Source organism: Artibeus jamaicensis, unplaced genomic scaffold (genome assembly GCF_021234435.1).
Source record: "Artibeus jamaicensis isolate MK-2021 breed Jamaican fruit bat unplaced genomic scaffold, CSHL_Jam_final contig_415, whole genome shotgun sequence".
NCBI lineage: Eukaryota > Metazoa > Chordata > Mammalia > Chiroptera > Phyllostomidae > Artibeus > Artibeus jamaicensis.
The window spans coordinates 19,969,768-19,987,834 of record NW_026521823.1 but is presented as its reverse complement, the minus strand read 5'-3'; positions in this window follow the sequence as shown (position 1 = coordinate 19,987,834).

Genomic DNA, 18,067 nt, shown 5'->3' with positions numbered 1-18,067 from the left:
AGTGACATAACACAAACCTTTGAGAAGCAGAAGATAGCTGTTTTTCATATTCCTTCAACCTTAACACTGCCAGGTGCTGTCTTAGGTGGTTTTCTTTCATGATAATATTACGCAGGCTGCCTAAAAAATGCTTTATCTAAACCAGCCTTCCCCTTCAGTTCCCTACCTGAGGGATAAAACATAATTTGGGTTTAGTCAGCCAGTTGACTTTTGGACATGTTGGGAAATTAAATTAACACTTTCGAGTCAGTGCTGCTCCAGGGACCAAAATAACGGCCTTGAGTCTTGTCCAAGTTAACGAAGATCCCCAAGTGCTTAATTCATGGACAGTTTGAATCGTGTTTATAGTAGGACATTTCCTTGTGCTCTAAGTTCCTCTCTGGCACTAAGTTTTCTACAAGGGCGTCAATTAGTAACTTGCAACCACTAAATGGATTTCTCATTCCAGCTTTCACCAAATGACCCCTAAATTTACAATTGCTATCATTAGTCACTATGTTGTGTACACAGTACTTAGAGCTGTCTTCATAAAATATTTGGAAATTGCTTGCTAGTATTATGCATTGGAGTTTTGAATCTCCAATTAAAATTTTAAATGCATTTCTTTACTCTTTCTAAAAAGCCAAACAAACAAGTAAATGGTGGGAAACAATCCAACAAAAAAAGTGCTTATAAAATAACCCCATGCTGGCCCTGGCTGTGTAGCTCAGTGGATTGAGCACGGGCCTGGGAACCAAACAACCACGGTTTGATTCCCAGTCAGGGCACATGCCTGGGTTGCAGGCCAGTTCCCAGCAGGGGACTCACCAGAGGCAACCATACCTTGATATTTCTCTCCTTCTCTCCTTCCCTTTCTCTCTAAAAATGAATAAATAAAATCTTAAAAAAAAACAACCCCATGCTTATGGCATCAAATTAAAAAAAGCATTTATTGTTTTAGGTCTTAACATGAACATGAAAAAATTAAGTATAAACATATTTATCAAAGTAACAGGAGGCTACATGATTGATTAGTATTTTGTCTTCAATTATTATTGACTTAAACTCACCATGAAGGCAAGTCTTGATTTCTTTTTTTTTAAAAAAGACAAAGAAAGGGCTCCTGGATGCTTTGTTATTTTTTTGTTCTTTTAAAAGAAGCCAATTCTGTGAGAGAGGACGGCTGACAAGAAGTGATAAATCCAATGGAACATACCAGTACTCGCATTATTAGGCAGCAAATGGTTGAGCTTATCATGTGCCTAATTGTAGCTTTTATTAAAGAATGATAAATACTAATGGCAATAGTAAATATAAGAAGAAGTAGAAAAGGCAAGATTTCTTGAACTCTTATTTTGTGCTAGCATTTTAAGTGTCATATAATATTGATTAAATCTTCACCAAAACCCTCTGCACTAACACTTTAATTATCTATTTTAATATATAACTATCACTATTTTAAGGTTAGAAAAATGAGGCTCAAGAGACTAAAACAAACTTAGCAAAATTGTAATGTGTTGTTTGTGTTTTTTAATTATGATTTCTATATTTCTCATCTTTTTAAAAAAGAAGTCTATCTCTTAATAGTTTGGGGAAAATATAAGTATGTGGGAGAACTGATTTATGTAAACCTGTGACAGTAGGGGACACATTTCTTCTCCCCCCACCCCAAATATAAGCCATATACTTTCACCGTTTTTTTCCACTTACTTTGCATATTTCTACCTTTACTTATGATCTCAGTTGGGTGCCAGACTAAAGCATGTTGAGTATCATATTTTAAAACAAACAGGAAAAGACTTGCTATCGTGCGTATAAGATGGAGGTCAAGAAGTTGGAGTGAATTCCAGCTCAGCTGTTGAATGGCTTCTGAAAACTGTACTTAGCTCTTGATTTTTTTTAAATGAAGTAATAGCAAAGGAGAAGTAGGCCCTGAAGTGTTTTTAAAAATAGAAAACTCAACATCTGTACTATTTCTTTTGTGAATTGCAAATTGGATTTGATAGTTCTTATCTATAATACAAATAAATTAATACATGTTTAATATTTAGGACATTACAGCATTGCTGTTTTTAAACATTCTCATTTGCCTCTTTTTCCATAAATAATAATTTTATAATTATGACAATACTAATTCTACATATTATCTAGTGGCTACAGGAATCAAATGAGACAATAGTTCTGGAGGCATTTTGTAAACTATAGCACATCATTAAAATGTCCGTTGCTTTAATTAACATAACTTGTTTGAAACAATCTATTAAAGCATTAATCCTCAGTTAGAGGGATAGAGGGGAGGTACCGTGAAGCTATTGCTCATATAAAAAATAGAGGCAGAAATTACAAGCTGCTCCACAGCCCACTGAACCATGACCTTGGAGTTCACTAATCACTCTTGGAAGCAGCATTCTCCCCTCCTCTCTCTTTCCACACCTCTTTTCCTTCCCCTGCTTCCTTCCGTGTCTATACCTGATTGATTGTTAAGGCTCCAGTGACTTTAATTAGTTCTCTTTCTGGCATAGTCTCTAGCTCTAAACTCTAAAGGAGCAGTTAGGCTATTTATTTATTCTTAGATTCTCCCCTCCCCCTACCTATAGATGGTTAGGTCGCTAAAAGATGAAATTATTTGTAAGAGCATATTTTATTATTCAAATTATATGCATGATTCAGAAGTTGGAAAGGCACCACTGCACAGAGACTAACTCGTGCATTAAACCAATTTAGTTCCTCTACTATCCCTGGGCAATCAGGCCATTTTAATAAAAGGAACGTGCCACCACTTATGGAGACGTTTTTACATGACAAACACCATACTAGTTTATTTACCTAATTGTTTCAAATGAAGCCCTCGATAACCCTGCAAAGTAAATTTTTTATTCCCTCTATAGAGATGAGAAACTTAGGCCCAATAAAACTGAGGTATTTTACCCCAAACTATAATGCATCAGGTAATGAACAGGGGCAAGACTCAAACAACTCTGACTGACAGAAAACCATTATACCACATTTAGGGAGTTTATTTATTTGTGTTTTGTTTGTAGTGAAATCATTCACTAAATTTCAACCGTGATGCGCTTATGACCATAAAGCAAAATAATAACCCTCTGAATACTGTACAGAGGATCACTTGGTCTAATTCTCTATATAATCTTCTAATGTGTGTAATAATGTCCAGTTTTCTCCTTTCCTTTCTCAGACTTCATTTCACTTCGATTGCTCCCTCTGTCACAATCCGCTCTTCCCTATTTCCTCACTGTTCATCTTGTGTGAGGACCCTTCTTGCCTGTGCCTCCATCCACCATTTCTGCCCTCACTTAGGACTGGCCCGGATCACCCAGGAGCCTGTGTGGAGTGCTTTGTTCAAGGCTCCCTCGCCCTTACATGCTCTTCCTACCCCAGGCAATGCCTTCATTCCTCTCCAAAACATCTTTGGTTTGTGTGTTTGTTTCCGTTCATGAAGCTCATTCTGGTATATACAGACCTGGAAAATTCCTCTTCGAGAATTGTTCACTATTTCTCAAATCTTTTCTCTTTTTCTTTACTCAGCCACACAATTCTTTCAGGATTTTATATAACTCTATTCAAGGACAATCATTAGTTGATAGTTCAGTGATTTACATTAATATTTTATGTCCTTTTATCTCTCTCATTTCACCATTTAACTGTGAACTTTTCAAATAGCAGAAGCTATTATTTCTTCGGCTTCCATAATTTCTAAAACATTTATTTGCCCTTAATGAGTACCTCGGTGTTGATGACAATGGAACAACTCAGCACAAACTCATGTTTTCTTTATAATAGAAATAACACTCAAATTAACAAGACTTGTAGGTACATCAAGGCTTTTCCGGAACTCATAAAAAAGGGGGAAATGTAGATGCAGTCATGGGGTTTATTTCTCTTCAAAAGTTTAGCATGCATTCTATTTGAACAGAAAATGCAATTTGATAATCTGTGGAACATAAGAGTATTTGTCATTTTACAAATTAAAACAGAAAACAAACTTTTCAACATCTGTATTCTCCTTTCTATTGTCACAATTTTGATGTTATGAAAATACTCATTAAAATTTGACATGATTTTCCAGATGTTACAATAAAAACTATGAGGTTAAGTCCTCCTCCATTTTATCCAGGTCAAGCAAACTGAGTCTGTTTTCCCATCAGGCATTTTTGTAACTTAATTGCATGGTAGAGTCAAATTGTAGAAAGTTTGGGACATAATCAGCCTCTTCTAAAAACCACTCATGGGAGGTCATAAGCTTGCTAACATTATGAACTACTTCCTCTGCCCATAGACGGTAATTAGGTCATTTACCAAGAACAAAACTGGCTGTCAAAAACATACCTCTAACCCTGGTCTTCGAGGTAGAGTCTGCTGAGTCAAGTTCACAGCTTGGATGTACCTTCTGGGATGTTCATTCTCCCCCTACAGGTTACTTTTTAAAATCACCAATTCAGCTACTTCAAACTGGCATCTAACCCAAACCATGTATTTTGGGTTCTTAAACACACTTCCCTCCCTCTACACTATCTTTCCTCAAGCAGCGTAGTCCACAATAGTTAGCAGTGGCCTTACTAAATGTCTACTTACCTTCACACAGCGTAGAGGTGTGCTCAGGAAGACGACCCTCCATTTCAGCCTGTCCTTCATTGCTGATTCTTCTGAGACACCCCCCCGGGGCACAATGACTCCGCTAGTGAAGGGCAGTGGGATGACCCACAGTTGAGGGAACTCCACTGAAAAAGATAAGCACACAAAGTAAGACATAATAAGCAATAAAAAATTCATCTGTTTTGGAAAAGACTGGCTCTCTGTTCACCAAATCCATTTCCTTCCTTCACCAAATCCATTCTATATGGTAACACATATAGAATGCACTTCCCACCTTTCCTTACAGTTGAATTTTACCATGAGACTGAATCTGAAGCAGTGGAATGTGGTCAGAAATACTGTCTGTGGTCAGAAACAGGTGTCTCCCATGCAATTCCCATGGCTTTGCCTCACCTGGAATGGAGAAGACCTTCCACAGCACACCCTTAAATGTGTTCAATATGATGGATTCACAGGAAAGTAGCAACCCAGGTCCATGATCTATCATTTCAAGGTAGGTCACCTGACAGGAAGAGCCATGCAACTGTTACTTGAGGAAGAATAAAACTTAGTTTGTGCTAAACTATAATATCTAACTGAGAAGGCCTGTCTATCTTAATACAGAATAAAGGTGTTATCTTACTACAGAAATTTGCACCCTGAAGTGAGGTGTTTCCATAGCAATAATCTAAAATATGGGACACTAGTTTAGTGCTCAGATGTTGGCAGGAAACCAGCATCAGAGATGTGGAAAGTAGAGATCTGCGTTATGCAGTGGCAGAGCATTTGGTCAAGATGCCTCTGCTTCCAGGATGGCCAAAACGTATTGACCCCTGTCTGAAATATTTATAAAACAAAACAAAAACCCTACAAACAAATGAACAAATAAAACTTGCCTGAATGCCCTAGAGATGGAATAAGAGCAGATAGATTCTGGAAAGGAGTCAACACTAGGGAGAAAGATTGACCTCAAGAAGAACTTTCCATTTTCATAGCTTTTAGCCCAAGAACAGGCTTCGGGGTGGGGGTGACGTGCAGAGTGACCAAAGCTCTGATAGAAAACTCCCAGCCTTTCTGGGATGAAGAACTAGTGGCTTGGCTTTGTGCCACCGTAACTGCTGCAAAGTCAGGAGGAATTCTGGGAAAAACAGATCCTGAGAGTTGGACCTCAAATTCTGCATATAAACTCTACCCAAATCTCTGGCTCTTCTCTGTCCCATATGTAGGGAGGATGCCAAGCAGCATAGCTAATGATTAAATAACTGAAATATTATTTTAACTCCTCCCCAAGGGAGGGCATTTTCAGTTTCAATCCAACCAGACTACTTCTACAAGAAAAAAAAAGAGGGGTGTGTGAATCAAGACTTGGCAAAGTGATGTGGTAACATCTAGACTCTCCACATAAACTATCCAAAATATCTAGGATATGACCCCCAAATATAACATTCAAAATGTACAGAAGCAAAAAATATAATTTGTTCTTAAGAGAAAAAACAATCAATAGAGACTGATCCTGAGATGACCCAAATGTTGGCTTTAGCAAACATGAATTTTGAAACAGCTATTATGGCTAAGGTCATAGAAGTGAAGAAGAATATTCTAATGAGTAAAAAGTATAAACAAATCTCAGCAGAGAAATAGATACTATAAGAAAGTCTATGGAAATTCTGAAACTAAGAACGATATCTAAAGTTAAAAAGGCACTGAGATGGGCTGAACAGTAGAATGAAGATGGCAAAGCAGCCACTGAACTTGAAGATAGATCAGCAAAAATTAGTCAATCCAAAAACCAAAAGAAATAGTTAAAGAAAATGAAAATAATTTCAGAGACTAGGAGAACAATATAAAAGGTAGAACACACCTGTAATTAGAGTCCCAGGAGAAGATAAAATGTAGGGTGGAATAAAATATTTGAAGAAATAATGGCCAACACTGCCCTAGGTTTTGGAGAAACAAACTGACAACTCGAGAAGCTTGATGGATGAAGTCCCAGAGACATAAATGCACATATAACCACACTTAGGCTGATCATAGTCAAGCTGAGGACCAAAGTAAAAGAGAACATCTTTAAAATAGCCAGGAAAAAATGATAAATTACATACAGGGAACAACAATTTCAGTGACCTCAGACTTTGCATCAGAAACAATGGAGGCTAGAAGGGAGGGTTATAACATGTTTCAAATATTGAAAATGTGCTGGGGGGTGGGAGGTTGTGGGGAGTGTCAGCTTAGAATCCAGTGACTCCTTCAAGATTGAAGGTGAAATAAGGACATTTTTAGACAAAAGTAAGCTAAGAAAAAAATACCCAGTAAAAACATCATCTATGTTAAAGCAGAGGAAAGATCACATGCCTGCCATGCCTGAGACCCAGCAGAAGTGGTAGGAGTCAGAACAACCCTGGATGCCTGCTCTTGTGTTTTATTCTTTCAGCAACATATCATAAGGAGGATATAAAGTCAGGAGAGAGCTGCCTGGTTTGCAAGCAAGAATGAAAGAGAATAGGAAGATCCCAGGAATTTAAGACTTTAAAAGGTTAGAGCAGTGAGCTGGAATTTAAATGAGTGAGAAATAAAATGCTATTTCATTAAGCCACTGAGATTTTGAGATTTTTCTTAATAGCAAGTAGGTGATAAATCTCCTTCATTCGATGAGTGTACATCTATGTGCATGGGTAAATCAGGGTAAAGGGTGTATGCCTTCTAGCTTGCTTACACCACCCAATTTTTTTACACTATTTTATGTTCATTCAATACTTATGAGAACTGGGACAACTTTATATACCCTTTTAATAATTGTTTTTTCAGGTTTATGCTCCTATACCTTTTTTGAAATCACTACTGTCTATAGAAAGACAGTTTAATATATGTTGTTGATATAAATAAGTGAAAAAGGAAACCTGTGAGATCTATAATATGAGCAAATAAGGATCATAAAATGGGCTTTTATTTCATTATTACCTACGGGGTAAAGAGTGTTTTCTTACAGACTTGCTAATGAGATTTAGACTGAAAATGGAAGCCCAACTTTCTACAACGGTCTTAAAGAATTGTGTTAAAAGCAAATGAGTGGACTGATTTGTTCATACAATTTCTTTCTTCAAATAGATTTATTATTAAAAAATACCTTGAATAATACATTGTTCAAATTGAATAAGTTTTTAAAATTTATAAGATGCTTTTATTTTTTTTAAATACAATTACTTATTTTTAGAGTACAGTGAATAATCATTTTTATTCCCATATGTCCTCTCCTCTCCTAAATAATTCAAGCCCTGGATCTTTGTGAGAAAATGAGCTCTCATTTTTAAAGTCTATAAAGAGCTTTCTCCAAACAGAAGTTTAGTTAATCATTGCTATTCTGTGAAGTACATAAGCCAAAAAATATTGCTAACTTATATTATAATATAAGAGAAATATAGCCTTATCACTTAATAGGGCTCTAATTTCTAGTCAATCAAATATCACCAGTTGAATGAAAGGTCCTAATCCATGATAGACAGACATGAAATCGTTTTATTTTTCTATAATGACTACTCCCCTTTGTCCACCAGACAGCTATAATAGCTCTTAAATCAGGTCTAGTGTTAAGAGCCAATATAGTGTAAACCCATTTCATGTCCTCTGACCTCCCTGACTCGAGCTTTGCCCCAGCTAGGGGAATCTGCTGGGTAGACAGGGCATAGATGCTCCTTTACGCTCCTAGTTTCTTCACATTTGCAGGGGGGAAAACTATGGGGAGAAGCCTTTTCCAATAAATGGAAATGCAATCTTTTGGGTGACTCTTATTTTAAATGTCCTTTTATAGCCTGTCAGTGACAGATAGGAAATGCTCTGACACTTTTGTAAAAAGCTTGTGGGGTTCTCAAATGTAGGAGATGTGACTGGGCCACGAAGCCCTCCCCTAATCTCTTTTGGACCATGCACTGCCCAACGGCCCTGGACACGTGTGAGCTCCCGGAGTTCAGGGTGAGGCGGCAAGGCAGCTGGGCGTACCGTGCAAGTACAAGAGGAAATCCTCGCCCCTGACCAATCTGCCAGTGAGCTGAACAAATGGGGTTTTTCCTAGCGGCCCCCAGCTGCTGCTAAGTGTTCAAATAAATTTCCATTTCAGATAAAATTCCCATGTGCAATGCTAAGACGTTTGAATTCATTGTAAACTATTTTAGGATATTTTTTTTAATTAGGCCAAAGTGCTAAACTAAAAACACGTGAAATTTTAAAATTTTTCTATAATGACCAATAAATTCTGAAACATGGATTCGTAAAAACTTTATATTATTTTTATTTTTTAAAAATTTTATTTATTTATCTTTAGAGGGGAAGGGAAGGAGAGAGGGAGAGAAATATCAATGTATGGTTGCCTCTTGTGGGTCCCCTGCTGGGACCTGGCCTGCAACCCAGGCATGTGCCCTGACTGGGAATCAAAACTGCGATACTCTGGTTCGCAGGCCTGTGCTCAATCCACTGAGCTACACAGCCAGGGCCCATAAAAAACTTTATATACAGAACATCTACTATTTATGACTTAATCAAAGTTGTGTCTGATACACAAACTTAAAAAGAATATATTTTGTTTCATATAACAATTACATCCAGATTGGGGGAAAAGGTTGTATACAACACAAGAGTGCAATATGGTCAGTAATAAATTGAGTATTTTACACTAAAAATCTTTAAATGCTTAGTCGATTGTAATAGTATCTACTATTTATAGAATACCTTTGTGGACCAGACATGTCATTACTATTTTGCCTTTAACATGACCCCATTAACTTGTATTACAGCTCCATGAACAAAGCATTCTCACCTCCACTTTCTGCAGAGGTAATTAGGGCTGCGGGGAACTTGAACGAGATCATGTATTCTAATGAGAGGCTCAAAGTAGGATTTAAATTCATGTTTCCTGGCATAAAAGCCCATTCCATGACCACAATTCTATCTTTCTGTCAGATGAGTTGAGTAAGACAGCTTGTTCCAAAATGCATTTCAGGTCTTTGCATGTCAGTTTAAGAAATGTTTATTGAAAGAAAATATTTTGCCCAGCGTGGCAGCAAGCAAATGAAGAAATTATTGAGTAGATCATGGTGGAGAGTGAAATGCTCTACCACTTCAGGGATATCTGAGCAGCCCATCGAAGTCTGTGCCTCATTCCCCCACCTGCGAGGAGCCCCCGGGGGCACCTGGCACAGCAGAGAGGGCGTGGAACCCGCAGCCCGGAGGACCTGGGGAAGGCTACTGGCATCGTTATTTACTATTTGCATGACTAGATCCATACCTTGAAACATAAATTACATCATTTATAAAATGATGTTATAAAGATCTACTTTATTTAAAGGTTAAAAATACTAAATATAATTCACCTGAGATAGTGCCTAATACATCACATAGTATGGTGGGTCCTCAATTCATAACAGATATTATTATTATATTAAACATGGGATGGTAAGCTGTTCTGGCATAATTAAAACAGGCCCCAACATAGTTGCTTAATATAATGTTTTAAATGATTTTGTAGGTTGACTTGGCAGTTCTTTGGGGCCAGCACAGCTGGGACTGGGTTGTCCTACAGTCTCACTCTCAGTTCTGACACTTGGCACCTTATTGCTCGGGGAGAACCTCAACTTGGGACACACATTTTCCCTCCAGATTGTGTCCTGTGCTCTAGCAGACCAGTCTGTACATCTTTGTATGGCAGGCAGCCTTGGGGCTCCAAATAGGAACAAGAGAGCAAGCCCCAATAAACAAACGATCTTCAAGCCTCTGTTCACATGATGTGTGCTAGTATCTCATTGGCCAAACCAATCACTACGCAGTTCAAAGGGCCTGTGGTTGACGTGGGCCGTCAGTACTAAAGGCATAGATAGAGGTACAAAGTAACTGATGGGCATTTTCACAACCTGTCAACTTTGCAATCTCTAATTGTGAACGTTCTTTGGAACCCATGGCACAAAAGCAGGTTGTGAGGCTGCCTCATAGCACAGCACTTGTTTTGTTTAATCCATTTCCTTGGGCATGGATGTGTTTTATTCTTTCAGTCCTACTCCGTGTTTCATCAAATAATGGTATCCTAAGTTTGTAGACAACTCACTTAAAAAAATAAAGACAATGTGCTAATAGTTTCATACCTGGACACAGCAATAGTGAAATGCACAATATTTGGCTTTAGAGCCACAGAACATGGATAAGGCTTAAAGCCTTCCACTAATATCTGCTGCTCGCAACTGTGCGATAGGCCTTTTTGCTATATGAAGAATGGTACTTTTGTGCCGTGGACAGCAATTTTGCTCAAACTACGTCGCTCTGTCCTTGACTGCCTCGCACTAGCAAATTCTCTCAACTACAGCTGTTTCTTAGCTCTCTGCTGTGGCGTTACTTTGCTGCAGGCCATGGTACACTGAATCCTTCAAATACAACCTCAGGCACTCATGCTCATCCAGCAGCCTATAGCTTCATCCACTTTTCAGTGTACTTCACTCATCCATCATGCATAACCCTAACATGCCTGAGCCCGCCCAGTAAGGGTGAATTTTCAATACTTGAGAAGGTGGCTGCTAAAAGTTTTGCCAACCAAATGTTACGAGGAACAATATGTGAAAGGCAAGAACAGAACTTAGCCAAATACCTAAATGGGCATTTATAAATGTCCATCCAGGTCATATAAATAAGAGTAGACATTTCTACATTACATAACTGAAAAACTGTAAAGCATTTAGTTCCAGACAAAAATCAACCCTTTCTATCCCTTCAGGGATACAGTGACATATGAATTCCAGAGACAATTTTAAAAATAAGATTGCCAGCTTTCTGGGCATAATAATAATTTCCCCTAGCTCAACCAGCAAATGTGGTCTCAAATAAAAAACCACCTTCTTTCTAGAAGATTGCTGCATTATTTATAATCTCTGAAACAGAGATGACTTCCTCTTTTATGTTGGTTTATTTTAAATTTTGAAACATTTTACCCAGAGCGCAGCCTAAGCTTCCTGTCTTACGTGAGTTGATCCAGCTCCTGGTTTGCATTGTTGCCACCACTGCCTGGTGTGGGAATCCCTCAGGTGCTTTGAATCACAAAGGATCAATCAAAGAAACTGGTCACAACAACGGTAATAGAGAAACTAGCTGTGAGATTGTAAAACCTATCAGGGGCACTATCAAGACAAGCCCAATGTTCCTGCTGCAGTCACAGAAGCCGAGTTCCCTGCTCTGGTCTTTATTGCTGCACCTGGCCCATCTTTGCGGGAAGATGTTGCATTTGCCTTCACGATGGAATTGTCTCACACCTTCATCACTTGTGCTGTTTCCACCAGAAAGGCAGATATGGAACACACTCTCCCTAAGAGTATTTGAATTCCTTAGAGGGACTCCTAAACAGGGTAGCTTTGCTGTATTTTATAAACAGCCTCTTCCAGCCTCAATTCTCTCTCCTGGGTACATACCTCCAAGCCTTTTCAAAATCCCTGATATCGTTTATTCTAAGGACTCTCATGGCTGAGAATGACTGTTCTTAACTTCTCAAAGTTATCATGCAGATTAGCTTCAAAAGCCTTGAACCCTACTGTACCATTAAAGGCCAAGCTAGTGTCTCACTCATTTTTCTCAGCCATTAATCTCTAAGACAGCCTTATAGGTTAATTAAAATGACTCTTGTTTCTTCAGTAATTAACACGCTACTGGATGAGATTTAGAATGCAGTCTTACTTTGTAGCAAAGTGAGGTATACTCGGGGGTTCTCTGTACATGTTCCACTGGACCCCATCTGTGTATAGATTCTGCTCTTTCCTTCCTCCTATGTACTGCACTGTTGCCATTTTCCTGGACATTCATATCTTTTCCTTCCAGTTTTCTTGTCAGTGCCAGGATGCCATTTTCCTTTGAGAGAGAAGTTTTTACAGTATATTCTCACTTTCTGTATGTGAGTCTACACATGGCTACATGCTGTAGTCTATTCAGGTTGCTGTGACAAAAATACAATAGACTGGGTGGCTTAAACAACAATCATTTGTTTTTCAAGCTAGGAAGTTCAAGATCAAGGCACTGGCAGATTTAGTGTCTAGCAAGGGTCCACTTCCTCATTCATAGACAGCTGTCCTCTCGCTGTGACCTCACATGACAGAAGGGTCTAGGGAGCTCTCCAAGGCCTCTTTTGCTAGGGCATTAATGCTGTTCACGAGGTCTATGCATTCATGTCCTAATCATCTCCCAAATGCCCCACCTCCTAATACCATCATACTGGGAGGTAAGATTTTAACACAGGAATTTGGGGGGATGCAAACATTCAGCCTAGAGCAGTACAGATGTGTGTTGAGAATGGATGTGAGCAGGAGTGGAAGCTGCAACAGTGTAGTCGTTGAGGCAGAACCTACCTCCTGGTTTTATTGAGATTACTTGTGGATTCTTGCCCAAAGTAATGCCATGGATTTACGTTAGCAGATTATAATAAAGAGGGATTCCTTTCAGCTTTAACTCAGAATCTTTGAAACATTCAGTGAAACGTGAATTTGTCCTTTAAGGCTCATGAATACAGAATATTTTGGATTATTTAAATATATAATTTATTCAAGTAATGATTACTTAATGATTTCTATTAGGGAAATTTTATATTGCCTTCCTCTCATTTTTCTATTTTCTCTTTATTTGGGTAACAGCATTACCTACCTGATCTGTCATGTGCATTTTTAGTGAGGATCCCTGAGGTAGTTACAGTGATGGATAAAGGAATCTGTACATTTGTACTACATAATCCTTGCTGATTTAATGAGGGCCATGCTAGTGGGACTAAATCAAGGCTCTCATTTCTGAAAGGCTTTGATTTTCAGACATTTATACCAATTATCACATTGTTGTTACAAGACAATGGAATGGCCAAGTTAATGTTGGTCAAATTTATTTTTTACTGAAGGGAGAGGGCTAATGTAGACCTAGGTGTTGTATTAATTTTTTAAAGGGTAAAAAATTTATGGAGAAAAAAATAAAGAGACAAGTCCTATAGCTTCCACTGGAAATAAAATATGTCTATATTTTGATTTTTTTATTATTATTCAAACTCAACTTGGTGAAACTCAGCAGGGTAGTGCTAGCTAGAGACATTCTCCAATTTCCTGTTCTTATTCTTCAGAAGTATAATAAGCTTTCTGAAATGTGATTCAGGAGACAGAGAATTGATTTTTTTCAGGTAAAAACAGAACATACTGCCTTTTACACTTCCTGTTTTTTTCTCTCCAATCTACTACCTACTGTTCTGTTTCTTTTTCCTTTCTCCTGTCAGATTGCACAGTCACTACATACATCCTGCTTCCTGACACTCTCTCCTCTCATTCCAAGACTTAATATTGAGGTCTCTATATAGGAATCTGATCATTCATTCATTTATTCAGTCAAATATATGAGTTCTTCACCAAATATATGAGTATGTATGGAAGGTGGGATGTTGGTGTGAAGTTTGTATTTAGGTCATTTTTATGTTTTTATGAGGTAAAGCACAACTATTTTATGGTTGCTGGGCATATGCAGACACCACTACAAACCCATTATCTTACTGTGGGAGGGTATGGAAAAATGACAACTGTGAAAGCTAGAACTTAGGAGAAATACAGAGGGGCTTGAGAAATAAAAGAGTGACAATATCGTTTGCTGGGATCAGTTGTCCCTCTTCTTCCCCTGAAAGCTGGTCTACAAGTTTGTTTCTAGGAAATGAAGTGGGGTTCACAGCTTCTAGTTTAATTTCAGTTCTTTCGTCTTGAGCTCAGCTGAGCTGGGAGTGAGAGAGCAAAATGAGCTGTTAAGTGCCTGAGTAGCCATTAAAGCAACAAGTCAAAAATGAAAGAGTGAGGGCTTAACCACTTACAAAGATGTTGTAAGCAAGAATCTGAAACTGGAGGAGGCTCTGACTCTCCCTGTTCCATTCCCCTCACACAAAGGTGTGTCGGTCCAGAATCAGGGAGACCAGCACAGCCATGGGGGTCATCTAGCATCGAGGAAGAGCCGAACAAAAGGTTCCTGAAGTTTTACAAACTCTGGGGTCATGCAAGGGCAAAGAGGAAGGACGAGGAGAGGAAAAATACTGAGTACTGACTCAGAGTGGGGAACATGTATTCACGGTTTCCCTCTTCTCCCCCATGAGAGTTAGGAGCTCTCAGCAGGGACTCCTGAAGAGCTCAGATAAAGAGATTGAGGAATAAAGGTGCCTGGGCTAAGAAGGCCAAGGTGTGGAAGAGTACATCCGGTTGGATGGACCTGCAACTCCCTTGAGAGAGGGTAATGCATTGGCAGTGCCCCAAGTCTAGCGTGGGGAAGGTATCTTTCCCACTTTGGTCTGCCAGGCAAAGCTCGTATCATTGCCTAGAGTCAGGCCTGAAAAATCACACATGGGTTTTTAACCAGGAGCCAGATTCCTGATTCTTTACTTTCCATTGGTGGCCTGGGAAATGGAGAAGGAGCAACAGAAGTAAGATTAGTGGGGAAGGTCCAGGAAGTCCCAAAAAACAGAGGAGAAAGGAAGCAGTGTGAGGGACTGTGGTAAAGCATCCTTACTCCAATGCCATAGCATCAACAGAGATACACTAATTAAAAAACTGAAAAGCATATTATTTATTTCAAGTATTCAAAGGGAGAACATGGAACAGATACAGAGATGTAAAGGACGTCAGTCTCATTAAAAGTCCTGCTTCCTTCCCACCCTATTTCACGCCAGCAGATCCTAACCTCTTGAACTATCTCAAGCCCTAAGTTTTCTATTTGATTCCATCTTCTCAAGAACAGCCGGCACAGATGGTGGGAAGCATGTGACATCATGAAGAACATAGATTTTAAAATTAAGGCCGCAACCTTGGCCACATTAAGGCCACACATTTTGGAACCTTGGTCTTGGACTCCTAGCCTCTAAAACGGTAAGGAAAAACTTTCTGTTGTGTAAGCTCCCCAGTCTGTTTTGTTATGGCAGCCCAGGCTGATGAGGGCAGAGTGGTGCAGCCACTCTGGGGCCCAGTTTTGACAACTTCTTATAAAACTGAACATACTCACATGGCCCAGCAATCCCACTTTGCCATTTATACCCTAGAGACACAAAAAGTTACATGATACAAAAACCCCTGTACATACAAAGTACCTGTATATAAATGTTCATAGCAGTTCTATTCATACTTGCCCAAGGCTTGAAATAACCCAAATATCCTTCAAAAGGTAAATGGATAAGCACACTGTAGGACATAAATACAATGAAATGCTACTCACGCCATAACACTAACTGTTCTACAAACTCATATGGATACAAAATATATGGCTTTGCATACACAGCTCATCCTGAACCGTCTTCAGTACAAGCTAAAGCTTCCTGAGCAATTTTCCCCCCGAGGTGCATGGAGAGAGTAATTCATGGTGCATTTGCCAGGATATGTTCACATTTTAACTTTTAGGTTAAACATAATATTTACTAGAAAAGCTCTGCTATTAGACAGGGTTGGTACTTCCACTCCTTCACCTGTGTCAATTCTCCAAGTCTTGGAGTTGGGTGTAAGTCGGGACTGGCATACAGCACTCCTTCTGGTAAATACTAGTTTCTACTGAGTTGATGGAGGAAAAAAATTTTTCATCTTTCTACTGCTGCATCTGAGACTGTTTATTAGTTTCACTTTGATAGATGGAGAGAAGATGAACAAGTCACAAGATTTATTTTTCAGGGCATATTTGATAGAATCAGAGACCTTTTACCCTTCTATATACTGTCTGGAAAAGCCAAATCAGACCAACATAACATGATTTGGTTTCCTCAGACTTTGTTAAGGAAGCTAGGTTTGATAGATTCTTTAAGAAAAAATCATAGATCAAAGGCCACATGAAATATAACCTCTGATTTTTCTTCATGAAAGATTTTCTGTTGCGGCACAGTATCTACAGTCCACATGAAATACATACAATCTCAACAAATTAACTCAACAAGGCAGCATCCTCAAAAGATTTATCTAGTTCCTAAGATTTATGCACAGGAAATAATGATCCCACAGTTAAGAACTGAAAGAACAAAGAGGGGTTTGGAAAGCATATCTTGAAACTGCCTCTTTGTCGTCCCAGAGTTCCAAAACTGGACAGTTAGGGTTAAAGACTCTACTGGTGGCCTAATAATGGTTTACTCACTGGAAAATCCGGTGAAATTAGTGGCTACCAGAGTAGGACACTAGGTGGTTAGGGAACAGAGTAGGTGAATAACTCCCTTTCCATCTGTTGATAGCTTTAGAATTTTGAATTATGGAAATATATTATCTACATAAAAATGAATATTTTTTAAAATAATGAAATAAAAGTCAACTGAAACATATCTAATGTTATTCAGCAGGGCTCTGAGCATTGTCCAGCACCATGTACAGTCTCCTGGGCTCTGCTGTTCATTCTGCACTTGCCATAATCCTCCTGGATGATGCCTTGTTTAGTGGAGTAGTTTAAGTAACGGAGCTAGGTAACAGTGAGGCCCACAGTCCACAGAATATGGGTCTTTCTTCACTCTATCGTGCCACCTCTTCTCTCTCACCTTCCTCTTTCCTCCTCCACTTCTTCACTCTTCTTTCTTCTCATCTCTATCTGTTCCATAACATCAATAGTCCACACTTATTACTACTTACTGTGAGCCAGGCACTGTTCCAAGGGCTTTGAATTAAATGTTTAAATCTCAATAGCAGCAAGGACAACAAGTGAAGGGAAGTTAAGTAATGTTTCCCAGGCTCATACAACTAGCAATTTACAAAGCTAAAATTTGAAAATAGACCCTCTACTCAGACTATTGACAACTAACCATTATGCTGTGTTGCCTCTTGCAAGTTAATCTTATCAACTGTTTTTGTTGTTGTTGCTGTTCACAAAAATCATACTCAGTAGACGCTCTTCTCCAGGACAGAATTTTTCAAGTTAATGTTTGTTCCCCTGGCCTAAGAAAGTTCTTCCAGAATAATTCACTGTATTTTTCAGACTATAAGATACACTTATTCCCTACCCCACCCCCAAATTTGGAAGGAATAATGGTTGTTAATGCTGCTGCTGAGTTCTGTTTACATTAAATTGGTGAAATATTATGTTATTTATGTTATTAAATATTTTACCACATACTTTGCTTCAAAATTTTTTTGATAGATTTAGAGCCCTTTTACCCTTCGATGTATGTACTACTGTCTGGAAAAGTCAAATCAAACCAACATAACATGATTTGGTTGAGTAATTTTCTTTAGGAATCCTACTTTCCTCCTCTAAAACCTAGGTGCATCTTATGGTCCAAAAATATGGTGTATTTTCCCCTTTAAACCTCAGAAAGAAAGAGGAGAAAGTGAAGAAAAGGGTGTGAAAACAGAGGAAGCATGGAATGAAGGATGGAGCAAAGGTGGGTGGGTAAAAAAATTTGGAGAATGAATCTTATTCTGTTGGCTGTGCCAACACACTGTAAATATATATACACACAGACGGTACTCAGCCACCTCAAAATTGGACTGTCTTAAGGGACAGTGTGTCCCCTTTC